Here is a 13,147-nt window from a genome sequence, read left to right on the forward strand (position 1 = left end):
CTGTTTCCCCATCTATTTCCCATGAAGTGATGGGACCGGATGCCATGATCTTCGTTTTCTGAACGTTGAGCTTTAAACCAACTTTTTCACTCTCCACTTTCACTTTCATCAAGAGGCTTTTTAGCTCCTCTTCACTTTCTGCCCTAAGGGTGGTGTCATCTGCACATCTGAGGTTATTGATATTTCTCCCGGCAATCTTGATTCCAGCTTGTGTTTCTTCCAGTCCAGCGTTTCTCATGATGCACTCTGCATATAAGTTAAATAAGCAGGGTGACAATATACAGCCTTGATGTACTCCTTTAGGGAGAATAAATCTATTTCCTGGGCTCAGTGGCCCCTTCCTCCATCCCTAAAGCCAGTGAAGGCCAGTGGGGTCTTCACAGCACTGCTCTCTTCCTTTTCTCTCCATGTTTCTGGCTCTTCTCCCTTCCTCTTCCTCACGATTACACTGGGCCAAGGCTGATAATCAGTCCTGAATATTCATTGGAAGGACTGATGCTGAAGCTGAAACTAGAACACTTTGACCACCTGATGGGAAGAACTGATTCATTGGAAAAGACCCTGATGCTGGGAAAGATTGAAGGCGGGAGAAGAGGACAACAGAGGATGAGATGGTTGGATGGCATCACCAACTGGATGGACATGAGTCTGAGCAAGCGCCAGGAGTTGGTGATGGACAGGGAAGCCTGGCGTGCTGTGGTCCATAGGGTCGCCAAAGAGCCGGACACGACTGAGCGACTGAACTTAAGGCGGATAATCTAGGATAATTTCCCTATTAAAGTCTGAAAGTGAAAGTGAAGTCGCTCAGTCGTGTCCGACTCTTTGCGACCCCATGGACAGTAGCCTGCACCAGGCTCCTCCATCCATGAGATTTCTAGGCAAGAGTACTGAAGTGGGTTGCCATTTCCTTCTCCAGAGAATCTTCCCGACCCAGGGATCGAACCCTAGTCTCCCGCATTGTAGGCAGACGCTTTACCGTCTGAGCCACCAGGGAAGTCCATCTATTAAAGTCTACTGATTAGCAATTTGAATTTCCCTTCGCCATGTAACCTAACATTCACAGGCTCCGGGGTTAGGATGCAGACATCCTGGGGGTCCTTATTCTGCCTACCGCGCCATCTTTCCTGCCACAGCGCCTCACCCACCCACGGCTTTGTGCTGCACGCGGCAATGGATTTGCCGTCTCTCAGCGGGCTCCGACCAGGCCTCCTTATGCGGTCGCCAGGGGAGCTGGAGCGGCTGCCTGTAGGTTGCAGGTCCGGCTGTGGCCAGCAGGGGGCAGTTGAGCCCGCCCTTTCCTCTCCAGCTCAGCGGCAGAGGCGGAAGCCCACACTTCCTGCCCGGATCCTATGCAGCCCGGAACCCGGCCTGCTGCTTCTCAGGGGGGCCCCCGGCTCCTGACCGCTGCCACCTTCTTCTGGTCCACGATCAGGGGTTCTGGGCCTTCAAGAGCACCAGATACAGGGTTTCTCCTTGCGGTCCCCAGTTGGTGTTCAGTTCAGTCGCTCAGTCGTGTCCCACTCTGTGACTCCATGGACTGCAGCACACCAGGCCTCCCTGTCCATCACCAACTCCTGGAGTTCACTCAGACTCACGTCCATCGAGTCAGTGATGCCATCCAACCATCTCATCCTCTGTCGTCCCCAACTCCCACCTTCAATCTTTCCCAGCATCAGGGTCTTTTCAGATGAGTCAGCTCTTAGGATCAGGTGGCCAAAGTATTGGAGTTTCAGCTTCAACATCAGTCCTTCCAATGAACACTCAGGACTGACCTTCTTAAGGATGGACTGGTTGTATCTCCTTACAGTCCAACGGACTCTCAAGAGTCTTCCCCAACACCACAGTTCAAAAGCATCACTTCTTCGGCACTCAGCCTTCTGTATGGTCCCACTCTCACATCCATACATGACTACTGGAAAAAACCATAGCCTTGTCTAGACAGACTTGCTTCTTAATATACTGTCTAGGTTGGTGAGGGACCACATTTTTCAAAGATCAGGATCTACATCCCAAGAACAGATTCTGCTTTGGGAGTGTGTGTGTGTGTGTGTGTGTGTGTGATGAAAACAGTCTGCTTTGGGATTGTGTGTGTGTGTGATGAAAACAGATTCTGCTTTGGGATTGTGTGTGTGTGTGTGTGTGTGTGTGTGTGTGTGTGTGTGTAATGAAAACAGAGTCAAAATATTTAAAACCGTGGAATCCAGGAAGTGGGGTGGGCACACCCGGGGGTTGCTCACGTCCACCCTGCTCCCGTCCGCCCTGCTCCCATGCCTGGGGACTGTCCCAGGCCCCAGCCCTCCCCCCACGCTGATTCTGGGCAGTCCGGCCCATCTCTCAGCACCTCCCTTCCTCCACCCGGACTCTGCCCTCAGCTATTTTGAGCTACTTGTCTTAGGTATAATTTGCAAGCGGGAGAATAATAATAGCTCCAGCTCTTCCCAGGACCTCTGTGTCCCCTGCGCCTTTGACCTTGGCATTTGGGGAGGAGGAGGAAGTGGTGATAGCTGATTCTCTGGGTCAGTAAGCACAGGCTTCGCTCCCTGCATCAAGGTCAGCATCCTCCAGGGGCAGATGGACCATTTGGAGGGGTTCCTCTGGCAACCCACTCCAGTACGCTTGCCTGGAAAATCCCATGGACAGAGGAGCCTGGTAGGCTGCAGTCCATGGGGTCTCTAAGAGTCGGGCACGACTGAGTAACTTCACTTTCACTTTTCACTTTCATGCATTGGAAAAGGAAATGGCAACCCACTCCAGTATTCTTGCCTGGAGAATCCCAGGGACGGGGAGCCTGATGGGCTGCTGTCTATGGCGTCGCAGAGTCGGAGACAACTGAAGCGACTTAGCAGCAGCAGCAGCAGCTCTGCCCAGAGGCAGCTCCCGCACCACACATGCCTTTCTCTGTCTCTCCCTCTCTCTCCGATGCCACTCAGGCGCCAAAGGCAGTCGGAACAGAAACGTCCTCCTTCAGAGGGTCAAAGAGAGTCTGAACAACCAGTGCTCCAGCGGGGTCACTGAGGGGGTGAGACAGGCTCAGGCCCGAAGATGGTCCCATCTGCAGGGACGCAGCCTAAGCGAGCTCTGGCAGTGGGGGCTGCAGGTGGACCTGGGAGAGGGGGAGGGGGCTGTGCAGACCCAGACATGGGAGGTGGTGGGTGTCAGCACCGCGCCAGCCCCTCACCCACAGGTGGACGCCTGGTGGGTGGGGCTTGGCGTGAGTCTGGCACGGTGGACACAGGCCAAAGGGTGGAAGGAGGCTACAAAAGCTGGGACTGACAGTCTCGTCAACTAAAAATGATGCACAACTTGGGACCTGCGAGTTCAGTTTTATTTGGGGCAAAATGAGGACTGCAGCCTGGGAGGCAGCACCTCAGACAGCTGTGAGAGACTGCTCCAAAGAGGCAGCGTGTGCGTGCGTGGTGTGTGCGTGCGTGGTACGTGCGTGCGTGCGTGTGTGTGTTAGTCGCTCAGTCATGTCCGACTCTTTGCAACCCCATGGACTATAACCCTCCAGGCTCCTCTGTCCATGGGATTCTCCAGGCAAGAATACTGGAGTGGGTTGCCATTTCCTTCTCCAAAAGAGAGGCAGTGGCTGAAGGTCAATATGTAAGATTCCATGAAGGGGTAGTTCCATGCAATCAAGCACTTACTTTACAAGAGGGTTTCTGCTAGTCACAAGCATCTGATGTCATCATGAAAGGATTTATGTCATCATGAAGGGATTTAGTGCTTTTCTAGATATGAGGAGATGCAGGACTGGGACCTTGAAATCAGTTCCTGAAAATATCCAATTATCTAAAGACCTGCCCTACCAGGGTACAGAGTGCCTCACTCCACCCGAAACTCCCTCCAGGGGTTGAAGGTCACCAGCTGCAGCAGCACAGGGTTCAGCCTCCACAGAGGCAGATGGCAAGTGCCCTTGTTGTTCAGTCCTTGGCAAGGCTTTTGGCAAGTACCAACTTGTAGTTGAGAGTCTGCAAGAGCGGGGCTGGCAAGGAGATCTGGAAGCCACTAGTGGGGCAACAATGGTCAAGGGGGGCAAGGCTTGTGGGACCAAGTCGCTCATTCCACAGGCCTTCCCTCTGCTGGGGGCTGGGGTTGAGGACACAACCGCTCAGGGTGGGGTGGAGGGGACAACTGAATCTGGTCAGCACTTGGAGGCAGGGCTTCAGGGCACAAGGACTGTGAACCTGTAAAGGAGTGTGAACTGCAGGTGGGCTGGCCCATCTCCTCCTCTGTCTTATACACCAGGGTCTGGGAGTATCCACCCCTGGCACACTCTCCCTGGAATGCCTCCTACCAGAGAGGCCCCCCTCGTTCCCTTGCTGCTGCTAAGTCACTTCAGTCGTGTCCAACTCTGTGCAGCCCCATAGATGGCAGCCCACCAGGCTCCCCCGTCCCTGGGATTCTCCAGGCAAGAACACTGGAGTGGGTTGCCATTTCCTTCTCCAATGCATGAAAGTGAAAAATGAAAGGGAAGTCGCTCAGTCATGTCTGACTCTTCGCGACCCCATGGACTGCAGCCCACCAGGCTCCTCCGTCCATGGGATTTTCTAGGCAAGAGTACTGGAGTGGGGTGCCATCGCCTTCTCCGCCTGGTTCCCTTAGCAGCCCAAAAAGTGAAAGTGAGAGTCGCTCAGTCGTGTCCAACTCTTAGTGACCCCATGGACTATAGTCTGCCAGGCTCCTCTGTCCATGGAATTCTCCAGGCCAGAATACTGGAGTGGGTTGCTGTTCCCTTCTGCAGGGGATCTTCCCAACCCAGGGACTGAACCAGGTCTCCCACATTGCAGGCAGATTCTTTACCAGCTGAGCCACCAGGTGAGCCATAGAAAAGAGCTTGGCTGCTGAGTCACCTCAGTCCTGTCCATTGCCTCCACGGGATCTTCCAGATCCAGGGATCGAACCTGCCTCTCTTATGTCTCCTGCATTAGCAGGCGTGTTCTTTACCACTAGCACCACCTGGAAGGCCCGGCTGGAGCTGCTCAGCAGTGACCAGGGTCACCCTTCATGTGAACTGCTGGGCGGGGGGCCACAGGGGGCAACCCCTCTCCCTTCTCCTCTTCTCAAGACCTGGGAGTCCAGGGCTGGACAGGCCGCCAGAGCTGGACCTGTAATCGAGCTTGTGGGCCTGCTGCTGACCTGGGAACTCATTTCCTTCCTTCCATCTGTCCAGAAACATCACAAATATTTACTGAGAGCCTCACAGTGGACAGCAAACTTTTTGTTGTTCAGTTGCTAAGTTGTGTTCGACTCCTTGCAACCTTATGGTCTGCGGCCTGCCAGGCTTTGCTGTCCTTCACGATCTCTTGGAGTTTGCTCAAATTCATGTTCGTTGAGTCGGTGATGCCATCCAACCATAACGTCCTTTCGCAAAGTGACCTTTACAAAACATAATTGTTAGGGACTTCCCTGTCAGTCCAGTGGTTAAGACTGTGTGCTTTCACTGCAGGGGACACAGGTTCAATCCCTGGTCAGGGAAGTAAGATCCTGCATGCTGAGTGACCAAATAACAAAACAAAACCAACGTAAATTGTTTGGTCAACACATGCCTGGAGGTCTGTTCCATGCCAGGGCCACTTTCAGAGACTGCCGGGCCCAGTGGAGGACAAAACGGATAGAAACCCCTCCCTTGAGGAGCTCGAGCCCCAGTGGGGGTGGAGTAGGGTAGGATGAAGCTGTTAGTGGCTCAGTCCTGTCCAGCTCTTTGCTACCTCATAGACTGTACCTCTGTCCGTGGGATTCTCCAGGCAAGAATACTAGAGCGGGTTACCATTCTCTTCTCCAGGGGATCTTCCCCACCCAGGGATAGAATTCAGGTCTTCTGCATTGCAGGCAGATTCTTTACCATCTGAGCCACAAGGGAAGGGGTAGGGTGGGGGGGACTCAATGAGAAGGTGACCCCGGCAGAAGCCAGGAGGAGCTGAGTGTGGACTGGGCCAGGTGACCACTGGGTGAAGTGCTTTTAGACAGGACAGTATTCATCAGAATTATGAAGTGAGAACAGGAAGGCACGCTGTGAGCGTGTGAGGGCCTGCCAGGGTCATGCTGCAAGGGGGTGTGGGGAGCAGGCTGAAGCCCAGGCTGAGGCCCATTTCCTGCCAGGGCAGGAGAGGCCAGGGCGGGCTGGGCAGGAGTTCCCGGTTGTGGTTCCTGCTGGGCTGCAGGGAGGCTGGCCAGGGCAGGAAGGGCTCTGGGCCAGCACGCGGTGACTGTGCAGTTCCTCACTCAGGCCCTGGGACCAGGGATCTCAGGGCTCCTGGCCACAGGTCTCCTGTGAGTGGTGAGCCCAAGGTGACCCAGGAGGCCATGGCTCTGGAACTGGACCTGCGGGGGGGGGGGGGGGGGGAGTGGGGGGCAGGGTTCTGGCACATTCTCGAGTGGCTGCAGCAATACTATCATCCTGTCCCCATCTTGAACCTGAAGTACCACCCCTTTCTCACCCCTCTTCTTCTCCATTTTGGGCCACACTTCACCCCTTACGGGATCTTGGTTCCCTAACCAGAGATGGCACTCGTTCCCCCTGCAGTGGAAGTGAGGAGTTCTAACCACTGGACCACCAGGGATGTCCCGCACTCCTCATCTTCTGTCTGCTGGGTCCTTCCTCCGGCTGGTGTGTATGTTTGTTAACAATCCAGCTGAGCTGGCTGCAGAATAAGTCAGGAAGGCAACCCTGGCTGTGAAAAGACTTGGAGCCTGGACTTTGACCCTGAAATCCTGGGCGACACCGGTTGCTCAAGGGGTCCTTCCTAACTTCCTTTCCCCTCCAACCATGAGCTCCTAAGTTGGCTGGCTGGCCAGAAGCAGCAGGCTTCAGCCACCCACCCGGGTGTGGCGGACCCATCACTACCCAGCCCCACCCAGAGATCCAAGGTCATCTTGTTTACCGGCTGTTTCCTGGAACAGCTTGTTTTGATCTACAGAAATCTGCTGACACACTGGCTGTCTTGCCCTCCTCCTCTGTCAGGATGGAAGTATTTTTAGCCTTATTTGCAGAGAAAGAGGCAGAACCCAAGTCCCACATTTGTCCACCGGACCGTGAGCACTGCCTTGGCCCCTTAAGGCAGCACAGAGCGGTCCCTGTGTGGTTTTTCTACCCTCATCTGAGCTCAAACACATCACACATCCCATTTCCAAAGAAAACTAGCTGTGGAAAAGTCCATGGCCAGGAGAAACAAACCAGGACCCATTGCAACTGTGTCATTTTGTCCTTGAAATGGAGCTGGGCTCCTCCAGACATAAGGGCACAGAGGAGGTCAGCCGTTCCTTTTGTGCTGGGAGTCCTCAGATCTGTAGGATCCTAATGCTTTCTGTGTGGCTACTTCCACGTACTCCTGCTCTCCTGAAAAAGAAAAGCTAAGACAGTGTGGTTCTGGAATTTGGGAATACGTGTGAATGAGAAAGGTTATTAGACCACGTAGAGAGCAGCACCTGGACGAGGGTGTGGCAACCCATTCCAGTATTCTCGGCTGGAGAATTCCATGGACAGAGAAGCCTGGCGGGCTACAGTCCATGGGGTCACAAAGAGTCGGACACAACCGAGAGACTAACACAAAGCAAGCAGCAAGCTGAGACATCAAGCAGACACACACCAGTGACTACATCCTCTCAGGCACCTTGTAGATAAATATAGAGCTAAGCCCACAGCCTGGTACTGTGACTCAGCAGAGAAGTTACTTGCTTGGTATTACACACACCTCTCAGCCTTTCTAGAACATTCTGACATGCAATTCCCTTTTTCCACACTGTTCTTTCAGGTCCAGTCTCCCCAACCCACCTATGGAAATGTCAGGACAAGACAGATGAGCCAGACCTTGGGGAAAAGTGAGCTTCCATAATCTTTCCCTGGCTGGAGAGAGCAGCTGAGCTGCCCTGTGAACAAGCCTGGGCTTGCCACATACTCAGCCTTCTGGGTCGACGGTCACATGAGCAACAGCAGTTTTCCGAGAACCAGGAAGGGTGCAGCAGCTGGCCCCAGCCCCCGCCTAGCAGCTGCTGATGCCATCTTGCAGAGGCTGAGGGAAAAAACCCTCCTTCCCCAGTTTCCCCCTTGTTGCCAAGGGAGCCTGTTGTCACAGGTGGGTTTGTTTAGGGTGTGGGTGGTTATCCTGGGAGAAGACTTCCTGGCTGGAGTTGGTCCAAGAGGCCCTTCTCAGCTCTTCTTACTCCTGACCACTGTCCTTCCATCCCATGTGGCAGGGCTGACAGGACGCCCCGTGGGGGTCTGGAGCTGCGACTCCTCCTTACTCTGACCCCTACACAGGCAAGGGAGATGCCAGCGACCCTTTCCAAATTCTCACCAGTCCCGCAAGCGCTGCCAGGCCTCGGTGGAGGGGACAGGCGCTCACGGGGCTGCTTTTGCTTCCACTTTGGGAGAGCCACATTGAGGGCCTGCTCCCCATAGGCAGTCACCGGGACGTGGCCCCCCCCAATCACCAGGCAGACTCCGAGGCCCATCACAGGTTGTAAAGTAGCTGGGGAAAACTAGGTCCCTTCGCACCCCAAATGTTTTTCCTCACCTCCCAACCCCAAAGGAAAAAGGGTTAAGTATCTATATACTTTTAGTCTTGTTGCCATCCAATTGCACGTTTTGTTTTCTGCACAAACAAGATCTTGCTTTTCCTTACCTCACAACTACCTTTTCCCAGTTAACAGAGAATGAATAATCATAAAGTACTCTAACCCAACAGGCACAACTTTTCTGATGAAATACTTGAAGCCTCCAGGCCCCTGGTAACAGAATAACGAAGCGATGACACACGCCCCTCAAGCTACCAAGCAGCAACATGGGGGCTTAACTTTTTAATCAACTTTTTAAAAATCACAGCCATGTTTCTTAGTCAAAGACACTGAGCACAGCTGTGGGTGCGGTTCTCTAAGAGCGGCCCCGGGGCAGACGTGCTCAAGATCCACGACACCCACACGCGGAACCCTGGCTCCAGCCCGGCGGGCCGCGGGCTGCCCCTCCCCCGCCCCGCTCCCACCCGCAGGCCTCAGCGCTGACATCACCGGCGCTCACGAGGCCCAGCCGACGCCCGAGGAGTCACGCGCCGCCGCTCCACCCCCACCCCCGCCGCCAGGGAGTGATGCGCCCTCTGCAGAGATCCCTCCGCGGCCGCCGCCCGGAATTTTCCAGACGCTCTGCCGGCGCTTCTTTTGGGCTTCTGCTGGGCGGGGGTGACCTGAGGCGACCCCCAGCAGTTCCCTTCGCTTCCAGAGAGCAGCCCCAACCCGCCTCATCCACTCCCCACCCACACCTTCCCTCAAGGAACGGGAAGCCTCTAAACCCTCGGCTCCATCACAGGCTGAGAAGGGGATTTCTCTCCCCACCCTCGTCCCCGTTGGAATCCGCCTCCCCGCAAGGTGACCTTGAGATCTGTCGTCGATCTCAGGAAGCTCTTGCTTAGAGGAGTGGGGATAACTGGGGAGTTCGAGACCTAGACACCCCGGAGACTGGGAGCCGCCCGGAGTCGTCTCCTTGGCCAGGGTTGGGGAGGGACTTTTTTTCCAGTGGCAGTGGAGGAATCGTCCCGTTAAGCAGTGCCCCAGTGATGCGGCCCAGGGCTATAAAAGCAAAAGTTGTGGCCTGTCCAGCAGGAGTTAGCGACAGGGAGGGCCAGGGGCTTGGGCTTAGTTGTGGAGGGCGGAGTTGGCCAGTTTAGGGTCTTAGGAGATAGATGAGAAATATGGCAGCGTTAGATGAGGCTGGGGAACTTGGGGTGCCAAGAGAAGGAAGGTTAACGGGGGGACTAGATCTTGGGGAAGTTGTGCTGGGGAGAGCTGTGTTGAATGGGCCCGCAGTAACCCAAGGGGAAGATGACACCCCAGGCCTGGCGGTCGCAGCTGTCTGCTGGAGAAGGGGAACTTGAATTTTGGGTGGGCGCCGCTCCTGCGTAGGCTGAGCGGGCCCCCAGTGCCCGGGTTTGTGTAGGAGGAGGAAAGCAGAGACGGAGAGGTGAAGGTGGAGGGTCTTGCCTCCCTTGCTGGAGGCGGAGTTGGTCAGTCGATGCTTTGAAAAGGAGCTGGAAGGCAGGCAGTGGGGTGCAGGGTGGCAGGTGGGCAGGGAGGGGAGGACTTGAACTTGTCAATACCAGCAGTCCCTTTTTTTCCAGACAAAGGGTTGTGAGCCCGCCTGGGGATGAGGCCTCGTGTGGTGGAAGCTGCACTTAGCTTCGCGGGGCTGACAGCTTTGGCCCAGGGCGGTATGTAAGTCTGGCTCGGCCCGGGACAGGGTCCAGCCAGGCCCAGCCTGGTGAAACCCAGGCCTGGGTGTGAGGGTGGTCCTAGGGAGTGAGTGAGGAGGTAAGGTGCCGGTCCAAGCGGTTACTGGTATGTCTGGCAGGCGGGGGCTATAGGCGAACAAAATTGACCCTCACTTTATTTTCCAGGTGGCAGTGCTCCCCTTTGGACTTTTCCTCTAGGTTCCGCGCTAACCTGTTCTGTGAGCTCATTCTGCCCCCCCCTCCTCCCCTTCACTCTCTCGAGGTTACCCATTCACTTAAAACATTGCTTCTGGTACTCTGGTAAGCCGGGAAAGTTGTTGCCGTTGGAGTCGGTATCTTGGTAACCGTGAAGAGGAGAGGCAGCCCCTGCTGAGACTCTGGGTGGGCGGGGTGGTGTTGCTTGCCAGTGGAGAGGGTGGGGATTGAATGTGCACCCTTGGGTGGGCCCGCAGCGACGGTACCATCTAAAAGCTACGAAAATGCCTCATGGACGGTGGTTTGTTACTGTAGTGTTCATCATGGCGATCTGATGGCACCAGGAGAAATGGAGCCCCTGGCCAGTGTGAGTCGTAGCGGTGCAGGAGGGGAGACCCTGGAGGAAAGAGCCCGTCTAAATTGCTGTCTGCAGAGTGAATTTCCAGAGGCTTAGGAGGAGGAAGTTCTCCAGTGGCATGTTTCCAGGCCTTGCTCAGGAAGCCCTGTATTCAGGAGGCCATCCTTTAAGGTTTTCATGAGCTTATGAGGGGCAGTCTTTAAAAGGCCAAAGCAGATGGATCCGGGGCCATCAGCAGATGTGTTGCTTTGAGTGTTTGATCCGGGAGCAACGATCTCTGGGCACGTGAATGTCAGCAGGCACGTTTCCTGGGTTGGAGGTTTCAGATGCTGCCATCTTCTAAATTGAGTCTCCTGTCATACTAGTGTGCCACGAACCTTGTTTCCAGAAGACTCTTAAGCTGTAGAACATTTTAACGCTGATGCCACAACTCAGATGATGCCTTGTAGATGGAGCTTGCACATGGATCCCAGTGACCCTCACCTACCCACCTGCCTGCCTGTGCGTTTGTCGGAGGAGTTCTTAGTGTGATATATAATGTGTGTGGGAAAGCGTTCCAGATTGAAATGCATTAGGCAAATACCTAAATGAAGCCAGCTGACTTAAATCAAGCCAACTGGCGGGGTGGGGGTGGGGGTGGGGTGTCATTGTGCTGTGCTAGGTGGGAGGGCGCGAGATGGTCATATCCAGATTGTGATAAAAATGGCAGGTTTAGTTTGGTCACTTGTTACCAGAAGGGAATAGTCAGGGTACCGATAGTAATCTGTTCATCTTGCTCTATATTCTTAACTTATCTTAGTTGATTAGATTTCAGAGGAATCTTCGTGTTCAAAGGGGAGGGCCCTGAGGTGAGGGGTTGAGGGGTGGGAAACAGCCTGGCGCGCTGGGGAGGGTGAGCTGAAGAGAAGGCTGTGATTAGGTGTGGCTGGCGGAGGGTGGGAGGGGTAGGGAAAGTGGGTGGAAGGGAATTGTCTGGAGAAAAGACCAGTAGGCAGAACTCGAGGGGATAGAGCTCAAAGGCAAAGAGAATGCTAGTCAATAGTACATTGTTAATGATAGTTAAATTGTTACTTGAAGTTTCTACAGTGCTTCAAACTGCTAAGGGTGGGGAAGGCCAAAAGCAAAATTGTTTTGCTTTGCTATAAGAAGGGGAAGGCTGAAAAGGTAACTGAAACCTGGGTCTCAGTCTCTTGAAAGATGGGTGTCAGGGACTTGCATCAGCAGATTAACATCTTTCACTCCATTGCAAATTTCTTAAGTGGTTTATCTGAAGGTGTGCAATGTTCAGGGACTAGTTTCAGAAAATACCCAAATTGTGGGCTTTTAAAGTATTTTGAGATTTTGGTACGCACTTAGATGCCCTCTTCTGAGTTTGTAACATTTTTGTTCACTTGGTATTTTGCAGATGAAAGTTTGAGCAAAGTGAAAACACAATGATTTCTAAAGGAATTTTGTATGTTACTTCTTGGCTCTAGAAACATCTTTTCTTTGTGATGAGTAATTAGTAATAGCCAAAGCTTTTTCTTTTCATCCTCATGTAACAAGGAGAACTTAAATCATGATCACTAATTACTGTAATACTTGGTAGCAAACAATCTGTGTACCCTTGCTAAGGTTCCAGTTAATAGTTCACACCATCTTCAGTTTGAATGTTTGTGTTAAGTGAAGGAGTACTAGAGGGGAAACTTAACCAAAATCAGGTAGGGAAATAAAGAGTAAAACTGGGGGTGGGGAGTTATTTCCTGGATTATGGTGTTTGTAAAAATTTAGGGAAGTATCAGTCCTTTGTGATAAAGTAATACCAGTGACTTTATCCTGTCCATTTTTCCCATTGAATTTCGTTTTGAGAATTTTAAACCCTCAATACTTACGACATGGAATTTTTCTGGGTTCTTTTTAATGTTTACAAGTATGTTGATAGTTCCGTTCTTAACCTGTAACTTGGGCATGTGATACTGTTACTGTCATTGGAATTTAAAGAGCATTAGTCATGCGTGTATGGGGAAATATGTTCCGGTAAGCTGTTGTGAAATTGAAACTGTAAAAACAGGTGGAAAGGAATCTTTTATGTTGCTCTGTATGGTAAGAACCAGTCCTTGTTGCGTCACGTATGTAACTACTAACACTTTTCTTCCCCTTTACAGCACGAATAAAGGTTTGCGTTCTAAACTCATTAGAATTGCTTGTATTGCTATATTTTTTCAACTCTGATTTTGTCTGTATATCATGAAGCGAAATGTACCTTCATACTGTAGATTTAGGCTTAGATTGACTAATGTAACTCCAGACTGAGGTCGTTGAGCTCGGTGTGGTAACCTCAACAGAACTGGTAGGTCCTGAATGGCCTGTGTCCCCAGTGGCAGTTGGGGATGGA

At 53.0% G+C, this 13,147-nt stretch overlaps 1 long non-coding RNA gene across 1 annotated transcript; it reads left to right on the forward strand.

Moving 5' to 3' along the window:
* Positions 1–9,202: 9,202 nt before the first annotated feature.
* Positions 9,203–12,946, forward strand: LOC128068540 (uncharacterized). Its single transcript, XR_008201501.1, has 2 exons — positions 9,203–9,360; positions 10,110–12,946. It is a non-coding gene; the product is annotated as an uncharacterized LOC128068540 (long non-coding RNA).
* Positions 12,947–13,147: the final 201 nt, after the last annotated feature.

Source organism: Budorcas taxicolor, chromosome 25, assembly GCF_023091745.1.
Source record: "Budorcas taxicolor isolate Tak-1 chromosome 25, Takin1.1, whole genome shotgun sequence".
Lineage (NCBI taxonomy): Eukaryota > Metazoa > Chordata > Mammalia > Artiodactyla > Bovidae > Budorcas > Budorcas taxicolor.